A 16,917-nucleotide genomic window follows, 5' to 3' on the forward strand; every position below is an offset into this window, starting at 1 on the left:
ACAACTCCTACTCATGCTAGTGGGTTTCATCTATTTACTGTGGCAATGACAGGTCATGCAAAGGATGAAGGGGTTCAGCTACCGCAGCAAGTAACAAATATGTTGTTGTTGTCGTAATGCAGTAAAAGAGAGCAGGAGCGAGAGAGTGGGATTTTATCGGAATGAACAAGGGGGTTTTGCTTGCCTGGCACTTCTGAAGATAACATTGAGTCTTCATCAGTGTCAACGATCACATCATCGGTATCACGTCTATCGAGAGGGGACAAATACCGGCAACACAGAAGGGAGCACAATCAATGCAATGCACAATATGATGCATGATCATGACATGACAAAATGAATGTGTTTTGGCTAATGCAACTAGCAACAGATTAGATGAAGTTGGTTTGAATATAAAATTCAAATTCAAACTCCATATGTGATTAAATAAATGCCCTTTATATGATTTGTGCTAAACAGCAGCTATAAGTTGTTCTAACATGCATGAAAATGGTACAGATGGATTCCTTGAATTTTTCTGATAATTTTTCATATATAATTTATTTAATTTGGAGTTACGGTTAATTTTCTATGATTTTTAGAAGTTTTAGGCATTTTCTGGAATTTTTTGAATTATTTAAATCCGGAAAATACTTATTGCGTCAGCCCCACGTCACAGTGACGTCAGCAGGGTCAACTGGGCGCCCCAGGTCAAACCTGACCAGTGGGGTCCACTGGTCAGTGACCTAGTCAACTAACCAGGTTAGTTAGCCCTAACTAACTTAGTTAGCCGGGCGGGGCCCGCATGTTAGTGGCCTATCTAATTAGCTAGGTTAATTAATCTATCCCTAATCAACCAGGCGCCTGGGCCCACACGTCAGGGGGTCAAACCCCGGGTCAATTCGCCGGAGTTGACCCGCGGCTCGTCGCCGGCGGAGCCAGAGACGGCGGAGGTGGTCGGGATTCGCCCTCCGATGACCAAAAGAGCGGCGGAGGGGCTCTACGGGATGCCCGGACTCGCGCACATCTAATAGGGCCAACGGGAGATGCGGGGGTGGCCGGGGTTCGCCGGAGTGGAGCCCGAAGCGGCGGCCGGAGTTCGGGCGAGTGCGGGTTCGAAGTTCTGGTGCATGGCAGGTCCAGCTGGTGGTCGGGGTCATCTCCTGGGAGCAAACCGAGTGCTATGACGCGCCCAGGCACGAGCTACGGCGTCTGTAGCCACGACGGCGACATGGCCGGCGGCGGTGAGCTTTCGGGCTCGTGGGGAACGGCGCTACGGCACGGAGGGAAGCAAAATGAAGGAGGGGAAACGGAGTGGAGCTCACAGGGGTTGCGATGGTGGCCTCGGGGAGCTCGGGGAGGCACCGGAGCCGACGAATTGACGAAGATGGCCGGCAGTCCCGAGGTTGAAGAAGACATCGAGGGCGGTGTTGCGGCACGTCTGGGGCCTCGTGGCTCGTTGAGGAGGTAGAGGGAGGTCCGGCGAAGCTTCCTGGGGCGTCGGTGAGCCGTGGGGTGGCTGGTAGCCACGGTGGCTCTCGTCGGTGGCGGCGGCTCCGTTCGGGGAGGGAACAGAGGAGGGGGAAGAGTGTTCGGGGAAGAGAGAGGGAGCAGCGAGGGAGGAAGAGGGGCGAGGGGACACGAGGCGTGAGGGAGAGGCTCGGGAACGCCTCGGTGGAAGCAGGAGGTGGCCGAGGCGGCATCGGCGCTCGCCACCGAGCTGCTTCGGTGCGAGGGGAGGAAGAAGACAAGGGGGAGAAGGTGGGGTGGGCCGGCCAGGTGGGGAAGCTGGGCCGGCTGGGCTGGACAGGTAGGTCCAGGTAAGTTTCTGTTCTTTTTATTTAATTCTGTTCTGTTTATTTTATTTAAACTGTTTTGCCATTGTTTTGAATTTAAAAATAATTCAAACAATGCCAAAAACTCCTCTGAAAATATTTATGCTGCTTAATGGACTTTTCTAAAGCACATAAAAATATTTCAGGGTATTTGAAATTTATATTCTAATTATATGAATATAATTCAATTTCAAATGGCTAATGAATTAAATCCAAAGTCCCAAAAATAATTCCTTAAAAATGTTCAATATTTTGGTTGGGACCAGAACCCTTACCAAAAATTATCAAACATTTAAGAAGAGCATTTTGGAGCAATGAATGAGATTTCTAGGGTTTTTGCCCCTCTTTTATTTAAGTTTTTGAGGCTTCCAAAATTCCTCAAATCAAGTTTCGGAAATATAGACATGATGCACACATGAAGCTAGCCTAGAGCATAACAGGACCAGGGATGTGACAGAAGTTCTGCGTGGTGCTCGTGTAATAGAGTCGCAGTGCTAAAAAATGTCTTGTTCAAATGAACTTTATGATTTGTAAAACGATGTTTATAATATAAGCGCTTTTTGTACTTGTGCGTTTAAGTATTGAGATATCTCCTGTGCGGCCGTTTAATGTATACTTGTGTATAACCTGAAAGATTGCAGTCTTCGGCTTCAGCCCCCACGCACATAGTGCGGGTGTGTTTGCAAAATAGCACATTTTCACACTTAATCCAACGTCTTGGTCCTGTAAAGGAGGTGGTAGCGTAGCAAACGAGGCAATCCGGACTATAATGCTTTATCACTTTCACTTAGCCATAGGAGTTCGAGGGTGGGGTTATGATATAGCCCCTGGGGGCACCGCGCTCTTCGAGTTCGGGGCGCGTATGTGCCTGACCGGGAAACGGTCCTTCGTCAAAGCGGAGGAATTCTAAACATTCCGATAGTCGATCGAGTGGTTGACCAGTCTCTCGCTATGTCATGACAGTCAGTTTTCGTCTTTCTCTACTGAGGTGCTCGCCCAGCCGAACCGGGGCACAATCGCAGTAGTTCTCCTGGTGCCGCGTTAGCCGATGATACGGAACGTAAGGCAGCAAAACACAGGAGCCGGGCAAACCCAACATTTGACCAAGGACATGACTCGGAGCTGATGCATATAAGGCCTAACTCGAGATGCCGAACACTCCCTAAGGTGTTCAGTCTTTATAATAATGGGCAGAACAATGCCCTAAGCCCCTAGTGTCCAGGTACAGGCGAGAATTTCTGGCGCGGCCGATGCCAAAACGCCAGTCTCCTCATTGGTTATGGTGAAGAACCGTGGGATGTGATCAACAAAAGACAGTAAGAAAGGTTTACGCATGGACTTAATCTGAAAAGAATCCTTGCGACGGGTCCCTGCTGCACGTCTGCGCCTGTGTCTCCGTTGTGCCGTATCCTGGACGGGCGTACACGTTGTTCATCTGTAAAAAGAGAGGAACTTAGCTTGAAAGGAAATCTTGCAAAAGATGTATTAAAAATTGAAATATGAATGAATGAATAAGGATGAGCTTATATTAGCTCATTATTGCTTGTACGCATAGCCCCTTGTAAAGGGGTGTGCGGCTAGGGAGCCCCTAGCTTATTTATGCCGGACTCGTCTAGCCGTGCCCGGGGTCTTGAACGACCTTTTAATGAGATGATGCCGCGTGGACCAGGCATTTTAAGTGTAAGAGACGCGTAGTGTGGTACTGCGTTAAAGCGGACAAAAGCTTCACGTCCCAATCGAGCTTGATGGCTACTTTTGAATGGGGCGATATGAAAGGTTAGGTTTTCGCGTCGGAAGTTGTTGGGTGACCCGAACACAACTTCTAGTAGTAAGGAGCCCGTGCACTTGGCGTAAGGGCCTGGCGTCACTCCTTTGAAGGTAGTGCGGGTATGTTGAATTTTAGTAAGGTTTATCCCCAACTTGCGGATTGTGTCCGGATATAGCAAGTTTAAATCGCTGCCACCGTCCATCAGGACTTGTGTAAATTGTAGTCCGTCGATTATAGGATCCAATATCAGAGCAGTCCATCCTGCGTTCCGAATACTTCTGGAATAGTCCAGTTGGTCGAAAGTGATTGCTTTTGACAGCCAATCTCGAGGTTCCGCTGGGGTGGACCGTGCGACACCTACTTTGGCGGGTGCCGCATTGTTTTTCCATATTATCACATGAAGTGAGTTTACTGTTTTGACTTCTTGTGGGAAAGTCTTTTGTTTTCCTGCGCTCTGCTGGTGGGGTTCGTCGTCGTCCTCGCTTGGCGCGTCGAGCCCCTTGTGTTCGGCGTTTAGTCAGCTGGTCTGTCTTAAGACCCAACAATCTCGGTGGGTGTGGTTTGCAGGCCTTCCGGAGGTGCTGTGGATTTGACATATCCGATCCAAAATTTTGTTTAAGTTGGATAGCTCGTCACTGTTGTCCTTAAGAGGCAGTGTTTTGTTGTTCGGCCGCGAGCTTTTGAATCCGGCGTTGACCGCCGTGTTCTTTGGGCTTTTTTCTTTATTTCGGCGCTGATCCTTTCGGTGCCGTGATTTTCCGTTTCCATCTCTGATCTCGGATGTACTCGCATCGCTGGTGCTGCATCTTGCTAGCCAGCTGTCTTCCCCCATGCAAAAGCGGGTCATGAGGCTTGTTAGCGCGGCCATTGTTCTCGGATTCTCTTGGCCGAGGTGTCTGGCGAGCCATTCATCTCGGACATTATGTTTGAAAGCTGCTAAGGCTTCAGCGTCCAGACAGTTGACTATTTGGTTCTTTTTGGTAAGGAACCTGTTCCAGAATTTGTGCGCCGACTCTCCGGGCTGTTGAGTTATGTGACTTAAATCGTCTGCATTCGGAGGGCGGACATAAGCCCCTTGGAAATTTGCTCTAAACGCGTCTGTCGGTGTCAAAACCGGCGGATCTCGGGTAGGGGGTCCCGAACTGTGCGTCTAGGCAGATGGTAACAGGAGACGAGGGACACGATGTTTTTACCCAGGTTCGGGCCCTCTCGATGGAGGTAAAACCCTACATCCTGCTTGATTAATATTGATGATATGGGTAGTACAAGAGTGGATCTACCACGAGATCAAGGAGGCTAAACCCTAGAAGCTAGCCTATGGTATGATTGTTGTAATGTATGTTGTTCTATGGACTAAAGCCCTCCGGTTTATATAGACACCGGAGGAGGCTAGGGTTACACAGAGTCGGTTACAATGGTAGGAGATCTACATATCCGTATTGCCAAGCTTGCCTTCCACGCCAAGGAAAGACCCATCCGGACACGGGCCGGAGTCTTCAATCTTGTATCTTCGTAGTCTTGGAGTCCGGCGGATAATGATAGTCCGGCTGTCCGGACACCCCCTAGTCCGGGACTCCCTCAGTAGCCCCTGAACCAGGCTTCAATGACGATAAGTCCGGTGCGCATAATGTTCGGCATTGCAAGGCGGGTTCCTCCTTGAATAATCCAGAGAAGATCATGAACACCAGGATAGTGTCCGGCTCTGCAAAATAATTCCACATTCCACCGTAGAGAGAATAAAATGTACACTTAGCTCAATCTGCTGACGTATTATGCGGCGTGACATCACACCGCCACCAAGCCTTTGTTTGAATCATTTTTTACTATACCACCTCAGCACGTTTAGCGAAGCGGTTTCCTTGGCACGTCTTGTCGAAGCAGAGATCGTGTTCCCCTTATTCCGGGATTCTCATCACTACGGACGTGGGTAACCCAACCGCGCCATTGATGGTGGCGCTTGGGAGATAAGCGAGTTTTACCAGGCCGGTAGGGGACGCATAGTTTTCGTCCGCCTATATATAAGGGATAAGGATTCACCTTCTCACCTAGGCCTTCTTCCTCCTTTGCTTATCCATCTCCACGCACTCAAGCTCCAACGCCCAAGCTCGCGCATCTCGCCTCGACCTTCTCCGAATATGTCCGGAGCGGGAGGCAAATGGTTGGCGTCCACCACTAAGGAGGAGGACATCACCAAGCTGCGCAGCGCCGGATACCTTTCCAGCGATATCGCGCATCGGCTGCCCGACGAGGGGCAGCTCATCCCTACCCCTGAGCCTCATGAGAGGGTCGTCTTCCTCCCCCACTTCCTCCGCGGACTGGGCTTTCCGCTCCATCCATTCGTTCGGGGGCTCATGTTTTACTACGGCCTGGATTTCCACGATCTGGCGCCGAACTTCATCCTCAACATCTCGGCGTTTATCGTCGTGTGCGAGGCCTTCCTCTGCATCCGGCCCCACTTCGGCCTGTGGCTCAAGACCTTCAACGTCAAGCCGAAGGTTGTGAAGGGCATGCAAGCGGAATGCAGAGGCGCCATGTTGGGCAAATTGCCCAACGTCCTTTGGCTCAAAGGGGCCTTTGTGGACTCCGTCAAGGGGTGGCAATCGGGGTGGTTCTACATCACCGAGCCGCGCAAGCCCACATGGGCGGTGGCCCCCAAGTTTAGATCTGGCATCCCCACACAGCTCACCTCCTGGAAAGAGAAGGGCTTGCAGTGGGGCAATCCGGTGGAGGTGATAGGACTCCGAGCCTGCATCCAGAAGATGGTGAGCAATAAGCTCAGGCTCGTCGACATGGTCCAAGTCATGCTCATCCGACGGATTCTCCCATGCCAAGAACGGGCATTCAATTTGTGGGAGTTCAATCCGGAACAGCACCAGGCGCTAAGCGGGCTCTTCGATACAACATACGAAGGCGCCTGGAGGGTGCTGTTCAAGGGCGCCGAAGCCCCCGCATCCGCGACGGAAGATCGCGGATTCAGCTCGCAGTATCCAACTGACGAGGTAAGTGATTCAACCCCATCACGGGACACTTGTGATAATTAAATTGACTCTTAGTGGGGTTTCATTCTGCCTCTTCCTTTGACAAGAATGGATGGAGAAGGCCAAGCTGCTTATCAGCCCGACTCCCATGCCAAAAGACCCAGTGGACGCCCGCTTAACAGGGCTGCTGGTTCCGGCACCGCATGTGGTGCCGGAGAAGAAGGCCAAGAAGGTGGCCGCGGGTACTCGAAAGAGTTCCCGCAATCAGGTGACTGATGACGACGCGGACTCCTCCCCCGAAGACGAGGAGGAGGAGTATTCTCTCCCGGAGGAGGGAGAGAAGAAGAGGAAGGCTTCCCCAATTGGGGAGGCCGAAGGGTCCAAGAGGGGGAGAACTATCCCCCCGGACAGTTTCGCCAACACCAGCGTTGGCGAGGATGAGTGGCCTCCAAGGGCCAGGCGTCCGGCAAGATCGCAAGTATCCGGATCATTTATATGCAATATCTTCTATGTCACGTAGTATCCTTCTAACGCCGCATTCTGCCCGTAGTCCGGCCGATGACGATCTCCCCGACTCATCGAGCGGGTCGTTGGCCTCGTCGGATGTGAATTCCATCCCGACTGCCTCTACCCCACGCGCCGACGAGGACGCCGAGGTGGGATCCCAGAGAGGGACCCATCAGGTGGAGGCTCCGGAGGCGCCGTCAGGCAGCCTCCCGGACTTCGTGCCGGACTCTACATCGGAACCCGCAGTGGTTCCAGAGTCCGGCAAGCGGCCCCTTCGAAAGAAGGGCAGGACCGTGACGCCGGCGGCCTCCGTCCAACCGGAGGCGCCGGATAACTTGTTGGAGGTGCTTAAAGGCGCTTCCATCGAGGAAGAACACTGCACTATCATGAGTGCGGTGATTCAAAAGGTTCAGCTCGCCAAAAGCGGGCTGACTGAAGCCTGCAGCAGCCTTCTAACAGGCTTTGAGGTAAGAAGTTAAAATTATGTAATGTAATACCGCATAGACAGTAGCCCCTGATGCTCAGTTCGGTGTTCGGAAAGAAAAGCCGGACTGAGGATCTAACAAGATATGCGCAGGGTTGCTAAAATATGTCAATATGGGTTTGCAGGCTGCGCTGCTGACCTCTGCCGCATTGACGGCGGAGGTCGATGTGCTGAAGCAGGATCTCGAGCGGTCCGAGCAAGAGCTCGGCCATGCCAAGAAGCAGCTCGAGGAAAAAGAAGGTGAGTAACACCACTTTGAATAGGTACCTTACAGAAAAGGATTTTGGTTGCAATAAAATTAACAAGGATAATATGTGTATTGCAGGGGCCACTAACAAGGTGGCAGCCCTGAAGGATACTGTGTCCACGGCCGAACACAGTGCGGCCGCGGAACGGGCTGAGCGAGAAAAGCAAGAGGCACGGGTGGCGGAAGTTCGGCAAGAGCTCCAGGCTCTCATGGAAAAGCATGAGAGTTTGGAGCGTGACTCCAAGACTCGAGAGTCCGAGCTTGCCTCGGCTCTCGAAAGTGCCAAGTCCGCCAAGGCCGAGGCCCATAAGGCCCTTCAGGAGGTTGAAGATATAAAGAAAATAGCGACGGGTAAGTCCGCAAGCAAGCATGTTAATGTAAAATACTTGATACTTACCCGCATTCGGAGCTTTCCAGGGGCGTTTGCAGATCTGCCGCGTAGTGCGTCCGATGCCGCCGCATTCTATCGTGGCGAGGAGGGGAGCTCGACGGAAAAAGTCTTCTGGTCTCAGTATGCTGAGGCCGGACACCCTGTGCCCCCAAGCGACCAGCTGAAGCAGCTGGTCGAACTCCACAAGGTAGCTGAAGAGGCCATGAAGGGCCTTATAGTCTAGCTGTGGCCTGGACAGGCCATGCCTGGGAGCTACTTTGGCCTCGTGCGGCGGCTGGTGGATGCATGCCCCTGGGTGGATGTCATCAAGCGCTCCGCTTGTATTGAAGGCGCTCGCCGGGACCTCGCCCGCACAAAGGTGCAATGGGGCAAGTTGGATGCGGAGAAGCTTCTCACGGATCCACCGTCGCCCGGCAAGGAGTATCGCACGCCCGAGATGTATTATAAAACTGTCCTGAAGGGAGCCCGCAATATTGCGGATGAGTGCCCTAGAAATGTAATCTTTGAGTGAATTTGCTATGTATTATCCTGCGCGCTTGAAACTTTGTTCATGTGCGTGTTAAGCAACGCTTGTTTAATTTAAAATATTACCTTCTGTGCGGCCGTTTATAAAATCTGAGAGATGGCAAGTCGTTGGCTTCGGCCCCCAAGCAGCGAGTGCTGGGGTGTTTGGGATAAACTTGAGCACTCTTGTTCCCATTGTTGGGTCCATCGAGGGAGGCGCTCAACACAACGAACAAGGCAACCGGACTTATAATGCTTGAACACTCTCACTTAGCCATAGAATTCTATAATTTTAAATTTCGGCGAAGCCCCTGGTATTCGGAAGACCGAATCCGGGGCGCTATCCACGCCTTCGTCGGACATTGTCCGGAACTTCGCTCGAAGCGGCGTGAGTCTTTAAGGACCCGAAAAAACCTCTCGAACAGCGACCAGTCTCTCGCCTTATCATGCCAGTCAGTTTTAGCTTTCTCCACTGAGGCGCTCGCCCGGCTCAACCGGGGCGCAATCGCAGTGGTTCTCCCAGTGCCACCTTAGCCGACAGAACGGAACGTAAGGCACCAAAACGTGGGAGCCGGGCAAACCCAACTATTGACCCAAGACATGATTCGGAGCCGATTCATATAATGCTATAAGTTCGGGGTGCCGCACTTGTGAAAGTGTTCGGACTTATCACACCATAGAGTGGGGAACACAAGCCCCTGGCGTATTAGGCCGTACCAAAATATACGGGCGCAAGATGTCATATAATGAGATATATATATAAAGTAATGCAATTGCAATCAAAAAGGTGCTGCATTATTAATGAAAGAAAGTCTGCTAGTAGAGCGGACTGATACAAATAGTGCGGTAAGCAAGGATTTGGACTAAGTAAACATGTCCCCCTCTAGGGATGAGCTGCGGACTTGGTGTATATAATCGAATTTAATGCTCGTAATTGAGACCACCTGAGTGTTCGTCGCGCCTTCTTTAGTCCCTGACTGTTGCATCATGAGTTCGGCAGGTTCGCCGCCGGACAGGGCTTCTGGTTAACAGAGTCCTGTGTACATAAAAGAAGAAAAATAAAAATATAAAAAAGGGGGCACACTTGCGAGCCCCCGGTGTGGTCGAACCGCACTCTGGGTCCGTTGCGATCGTGCCCCTTCCCCTGTGCCCATGGTATCTCCAAAGCGTAATGATGTACGCGGAGTGTTATTCTTGCGATCATGCGCGGGCGAGGGTTGGGGCCGCATTGCTACGCATGCTCTGATCGCGCCAGGTGGTCTTGGTTGGCATTGCTCCGGGCGCGTTTCGCTGTATTCGGCCTTTTAACGGCCGGACTCGAGAATTGCCTTAAGAGGCTGCTCTGTACTTCTGCCGCGAGAGCCGCTGTATGTTCCTCCGTTCGGAGGGAGCATTCTGTATTCCCATTGACCGTGATGACTCCACGAGGGCCTGGCATCTTGAGCTTTAGGTATGCATAATGCGGCACCGCGTTGAATTTTGCAAACGCGGTTCGTCCGAGCAGAGCGTGATAGCCGCTGCGAAACGGGACTATGTCGAAGATTAACTCTTTGCTCCGGAAATTATCCGGGGATCCGAAGACCACTTCCAGTGTGACTGAGCCTGTACAGTTGGCTTCCACTCCTGGTATGACACCTTTAAAGGTTGTCTTTGTAGGTTTAATCCTTGATGGGTCTATGCCCATTTTGCGCACTGTATCCTGATAAAGCAGGTTCAGGCTACTGCCGCCGTCCATCAGGACTCTCGTGAGGTGAAATCCATCGACGATTGGGTCTAAAACCAATGCGGCGAATCCGCCATGGCGTATGCTGGTCGGATGGTCTCTTCGATCGAAAGTGATCGGACAAGAGGACCATGGATTGAACTTTGGGGCGACTGGCTCCATCGCATAGACGTCCCGTAGTGCGCGTTTCCTCTCCCTCTTGGGTATGTGGGTCGCGTATATCATATTCACCGTCCGCACTTGTGGGGGAAAACCCTTCTGTCCTCTGTTGTTCGGCGGTCGGGTCTCTTCCTCGTCGTCGCTGTTTAGCCCCTTGTCATTGTTTTCGGCAATTAACTTGCCGGCCTGCTTGAACACCCAGCAATCTCTATTGGTGTGGTTAGCTGGCTTTTCAGAGGTGCCATGTATCTGGCATAAGCGGTCGAGTATTCGGTCCAGATTGGACGGACCCGGAGTGGTTCTTTTGAATGGCTTCTTCCGCTGACCGGGTTTAGAGCCTCGGAATCCGGCATTGACTGCCGTATCCTCCTTATCGTCGCCGTTAATGCGGCGCTTGTTTTTGTTTCGACGTGACCTGCCATTGTTGTCCTTGGTATCCGGACTGCCAGAATTTTTGCGGAGGTTGTTGCTACGGGCTAGCCAGCTGTCCCCTCCCATGCAAAAGCGGGTCATTAACGATGTGAGGGCTGCCATGGATTTCGGCTTTTCCTGCCCCAGGTGCCGGGCTAGCCATTCGTCCCGGATGTTATGTTTGAAGGCTGCAAGGGCCTCTGCATCCGGACAGTCGACGATTTGGTTTTTCTTTGTCAAGAACCGTGTCCAGAATTGTCCGGCCGATTCGTCTGGCTGCTGAATGATGTGGCTTAGGTCATCAGCGTCTGGTGGTCGCACATACGTGCCCTGGAAGTTGTCAAGGAATGCGGCTTCTAGGTCTTCCCAGCACCCAATTGACTCTGCGGGCAAGCTATTTAGCCAATGCCGAGCTGGTCCTTTAAGCTTGAGTGGGAGATACTTGATAGCATGGAGATCATCGCCGCGGGCCATGTGGATGTGGAGAAGATAGTCTTCGATCCAAACCGCGGGGTCTGTTGTGCCGTCGTAAGATTCGATGTTTACGGGTTTAAACCCTTCGGGGATCTGATGATCCATTACTTTGTCAGTGAAGCATAGAGGGTGTGCGGCGCCTCTGTATTGAGCAATATCGCGACGCAGCTCGAGAGAGCGCTGTCTGCTGTGTTCGGCCCGGCCGGGGTTATTGTATCCGGTGCGATGGTATTCGTCGTGGGTCGTAGGGCGCCCACGTGATCCGTAGATGGATCTAGATTGCCTTGCCTTGTCCTCCAATATGTCTCGCAAGTCCGGCGCGTTCCCTCTTGGCTTCGTACTTTTGGAGCGATGCCGGGGTACGGTATTGGCTGGGGGCCTGGATGCCTCTCTGTCACGACCACGGGGTGGTCGGTCAGCCATATCGTGCGCTGGTGATGGAGGTATGTATGCTTCCTCCTCTAATCGGGGGAGCAGCTTGCGTCTTGGGTAACTTTTGGAGGGGCGTTCGAGTTTATACTCTTCGGCCGCGAGGACCTCAGTCCATCGATCGGCCAGCAGGTCCTGATCAGCTTGGAGCTGTTGCTGCTTTTTCTTTAGGCTGTTTGCTGTGGCGATAAGCCTGCGCTTGAAGCGCTCTTGTTCGACGGGATCCTCAGGTACGACGAATTCATCATCGTTGAGGCTTGCTTCGTCTTCGGAGGGAGGCATATAGTTATGATCCTCAACCTCTTCGTCTGCCGCCCTCTCGTGAGGGCTTGCTTCTGCATCCTCCTGCGCTGAGTCTTGCTGGAGGGGATTGTCTTCGGCACTTTCTGGAGTATTATTATCTCCTGTGCCGGAATCTCCATTCTTGCTGTGGCGGGATTTAGAGCGGCGCCGCTGACGTCGGCGTTTGGGCTGCTTCTTTAGAGAGTCTACCTCCGCTGCTTCTTCGCCATCCCCGTCTTTTGGGGTGTCCACCATATATATGTCGTATGACGAGGTGGTCTTCCAGTGCCCTGTAGGCGCTGGTTCCTGTTCGTCACCGGCATCGTCGTCCATAGCATCGATATCGTCGGAGTCGTAGTCTAGCATGTCGGTTAGATCGTCGACAGTGGCTACAAAGTGGGTGGTGGGTGGGCTCTGAATTTCTTCGTCGTCCGTACCCCAACCATCCTGGCCATAGTCCGGCCAGGACTCTCCTGATAACGAGAGATGCTTTAGTGAATTCAGGATATCGCCAAAAGGCGAGTATTGAAAGATGTCCGCGATGGTGAATTCCATAACCGGCGCCCAATCCGGATCGATTGGTAGGGGCGCGGGAGGTTCGGAGTCCGGCGAGGAGTCCGGCGCCTCGGAATCACGAGTTTCGCAGGGGACAAGATCAGTGTTCGGCTCCATCGCCGTGGATGTTGAAGCCCCCAGGGCGGCGTCTATCCACCGGCCCTCGATCTGGGCGATCGGCTCCGGGCTAATGGCCGAAGCGGATCCGTGTGCGGCCACCAAGGCACTGTTCGGTGGCAGAGCTAAGTCATGCCCATCGTCATAGTGCGGCGCGCTTGGCTGTGGCTCGAGTCCGTCGAAGATCAAGTCTCCGCGGACATTGGCCGTGAAGTTTAAGCTTCCGAATCTGACCTGACGGCCAGGGGCGTAGCTTTCGATCTGCTCCAGATGGCCAAGTGAATTGGCCCGCAGTGCGAAGCCGCCGAATACGAAGATCTGTCCGGGGAGAAAAGTCTCACCCTGGACAGCGTTGTTGGTTGAAGATGCCATCAAGCCTATCGGTGACGACACAGAGGAACTCTCAATGAAAGCACCAATGTCGGTGTCAAAACCGGCGGATCTCGGGTAGGGGGTCCCGAACTGTGCGTCTAGGCGGATGGTAACAGGAGACGAGGGACACGATGTTTTTACCCAGGTTCGGGCCCTCTCGATGGAGGTAAAACCCTACGTCCTGCTTGATTAATATTGATGATATGGGTAGTACAAGAGTGGATCTACCACGAGATCAAGGAGGCTAAACCCTAGAAGCTAGCCTATGGTATGATTGTTGTAATGTATGTTGTTCCATGGACTAAAGCCCTCCGGTTTATATAGACACCGGAGGAGGCTAGGGTTACACAGATTCGGTTACAATGGTAGGAGATCTACATATCCGTATTGCCAAGCTTGCCTTCCACACCAAGGAAAGTCCCATCCGGACACGGGCCGGAGTCTTCAATCTTGTATCTTCGTAGTCTTGGAGTCCGGCGGATAATGATAGTCCGGCTGTCCGGACAACCCCTAGTCCGGGACTCCCTCAGCGTCCTCGAGCTCTTCCCAACTTCCAATAGTATTTTCTGGGAGGCTTTTGAGCCAATGCTGAGCTGGTCCTTTGAGCTTGAGGGGTAGATATTTTATGGCGTGGAGATCATCTCCTCTGGCCATGTGTATGTGGAGGATGTAATCCTCAATCCAGACTCCAGGGTCTGTTGTTCCGTCGTATGCCTCTATGTTTACGGGTTTAAACCCCGCTGGAAGTTCATGATCCAGCACCTCATCGGTGAAACATAGTGGGTGTGCAGCTCCCCTGTATTTGGGTGTGCCGTTGTCTTCGAACACTCAGTGTGTTGTGTTGCTTCCTGGGCCCCTCTTTTTTGGCCCATAAATGGACCTGACTGGGCCGTCTGTTTTCCGAGGATCATGAGTCGGATTGTGTGCGGCGCCACTTATCTCTTTTGGCCTGTCATCTGGTCGTCTATCCGGCCAGGCGGCCTCTTTGCTTTTTGACTGTGGGGACTCTATGGCCTCCTCGTCGAATTCTGGCAGCAGCTTGCGCTTCGGGTAGCTCTTCGTTTGGTGGCCATTGCCATATTTGTCCGCGGTATTGAGTACTTTGCTCCACCTCATTCTCAGTATGTCTTCCGCTGTTTTGAGCTTCCGTTTTACCTTCTTCAGGCTTCTTGCAGTGGTGAAAAGTCTTTTGTGAAGGTTCTTGTGCTCCGGTGGTGTGTCCGGCGTGAGGTCGTCTGGACTGTTGTTTTCGCCGGGCTTGGATTGGTTATCCTATTCGTCCTGTTTGGATGGTTGCTTGGTTGCATGTTCTTCGTCCACTGGTTTGCCCTGCTCTATTGCTGGGTCATTAGGAGTGCTATTTTTGTCGAGGCGGGAGTTAGGGCGGCGTCTGCGTGGCCGTTTTGGTTGTTTGTCGGCGGAATTATCCTTTGCCGCGTCCCGTTGCTCCTCGTTATCGCTTCCTTTTGGGGTGTCCACCATATATACATCATGGGTTGGGGTGGCCCTCCAGTGCTCGATAAGCGCTGGTTCTTAGTAGTCTCCGGCATCGTCGTCCATATCGTCGATGTCTTCGGAGTCGTAGTCTAGCATGTCGGTTAGATCGTCGACAGTGGCTACAAAGTGGGTGGTGGGTGGGCTTTGAATTTCTTCGTCGTCCGAATCCCAACCATCCTGACCGCAGTCCGGCCCGGGTTCTCCTGATAACGAGAGATGCTTTAGCGAATTTAGGATGTCGCTAAAGGGTGAGTGCTGAAAGATGTCCGCGGCGGTGAACTCCATGATCGGCGCCCAATCGGATTCGATTGGCAGGGGCGCAGGAGGTTCGGAGTCCGGCAAGGAGTCCGGTGCCTCAGAATCACGAGCTTTATAAGGGACAAGGTTGGTATTCGGCTCCATCACCGTAGAAGTTGCAGCTCTCGAGGCGGTGTCCAGCCACCTGTCCTCGATCTGTGCGGTCTGCTCCGAACTAAGGGTCCGAGCAGACTCGTGTGCGGCCTCCAAGGCACTGTCCGGCGGCAGAGCTAAATCATGCCCATCGTGACAGCGCGGCACGCTCGGCTGTGGCTTGAATCCATCGAAGATCAAGTCTCCGCGGATGTCAGCCGTGAAGTTTAGGCTTCCAAACCTGACCTGATGGCCAGGGGCGTAGCTTTCGATCTACTCCAGATGGCCAAGCGAATTGGCCTGCAGTGCGAAGCCGCCGAATACGAAGATCTGTCCGGGGAGAAAAGTCTCACCCTGGACGGCGTTGTTGTTGATTGAAGAAGCCATCAATCCTATCGGTGACAACACAGAGGAACTCTCAATGAAAGCACCAATGTCGGTGTCAAAACCGGCGGATCTCGGGTAGGGGGTCCCGAACTGTGCATCTAGGCGGATGGTAACAGGAGACAAGGGACACGATGTTTTTACCCAGGTTCGGGCCCTCTCGATGGAGGTAAAACCCTACTCCTTCTTGATTGATATTGATGATATGGGTATTACAAGAGTGGATCTACCACGAGATCAAGGAGGCTAAACCCTAGAAGCTAGCCTATGGTATGATTGTTGTAATGGTTGCGTGTCCTACGGACTAAAACCTCCGGTTTATATAGACACCGGAGAGGGCTAGGGTTACACGGAGTCGGTTACAATGGTAGGAGATCTACATATCCGTATCGCCAAGCTTGCCTTCCACACCAAGGAAAGTCCCATCCGGACACGGGACGAAGTCTTGAATCTTGTATCTTCATAGTCTTGGAGTCCAGCTGACGATGATAGTCCGGCTATTCGGACACCCCCTAGTCTTGGAGTCCATTATGGGCTCTGGCATAGTTGAGTAAGTTGTGTGAGCTCTTTCCGTGGTAGACTAGCTGGTGTAGGGGAAAGTAGGTGTACCGGTCTACCCAGGGTTAAGGGCAAATGCTTCTGAAAGGCTATGTCTCGATCTTCTGATCATGGAGGTGGTCAAGTCTTGTGGGGAAAAGTGCACAAACCTCTGCAGAGTGTACAAGCTAATCATGATTAGGCGTGTCCCCGGTTATGGACAACTTGAGTATCTAGATGTGAATTATTGGTTGATCTCATCACTCTATTTAATGAAATTATTGGGTTACTAATAACTTGGGAATTTTGGGATTGAGTTGGAGGAACCTTCTCAATAATGGCATTTTAATTTAGTAGTAAATAAAAATTTATTCCTTTGTTGTAGGGTAAAATTGGCTTTATGCAAAAGTTAAACTTAGAGCCTCGACCAGATTAATTTGCATATAGAGATAGTTTATTATTATTATTATTCTAAGGTGTGAAATTGCCAGCATATTCCATGTGCTGACCTACACGGCTGCAATGTCTCATGTTGCAGACTTTTCCGACGAGGATTAAAGGTGCGATAGGTCGTTGTTCTGCACTCAGTTTGCCGTGGAGTTGGATGGATTCATTTACCTTCGATGCTTCCGTAGTTAATTTATTTTAGATGGCCTTTAGCCATATTATTGTAATAAATACTCTTTTGAGGATCTCAATGTAATAAAGTGTGTGATTGAACTCTGTTATAATTCCTCGAGTACTGTGTGTATCAGCATACCGATCCAGGGATGACACGTAAGCACAGAGACTTCGATCCATTTGGGTCGGGTCGCTACACCTGGAGATTGTCAAAGGTTTCCTTCAGATCATTAAGCAAGGTTTCCTTCTTATTGACTTAACCATAGTTCGTCC

This window comes from Triticum aestivum, chromosome 2B (assembly GCF_018294505.1).
Source record: "Triticum aestivum cultivar Chinese Spring chromosome 2B, IWGSC CS RefSeq v2.1, whole genome shotgun sequence".
NCBI lineage: Eukaryota > Viridiplantae > Streptophyta > Magnoliopsida > Poales > Poaceae > Triticum > Triticum aestivum.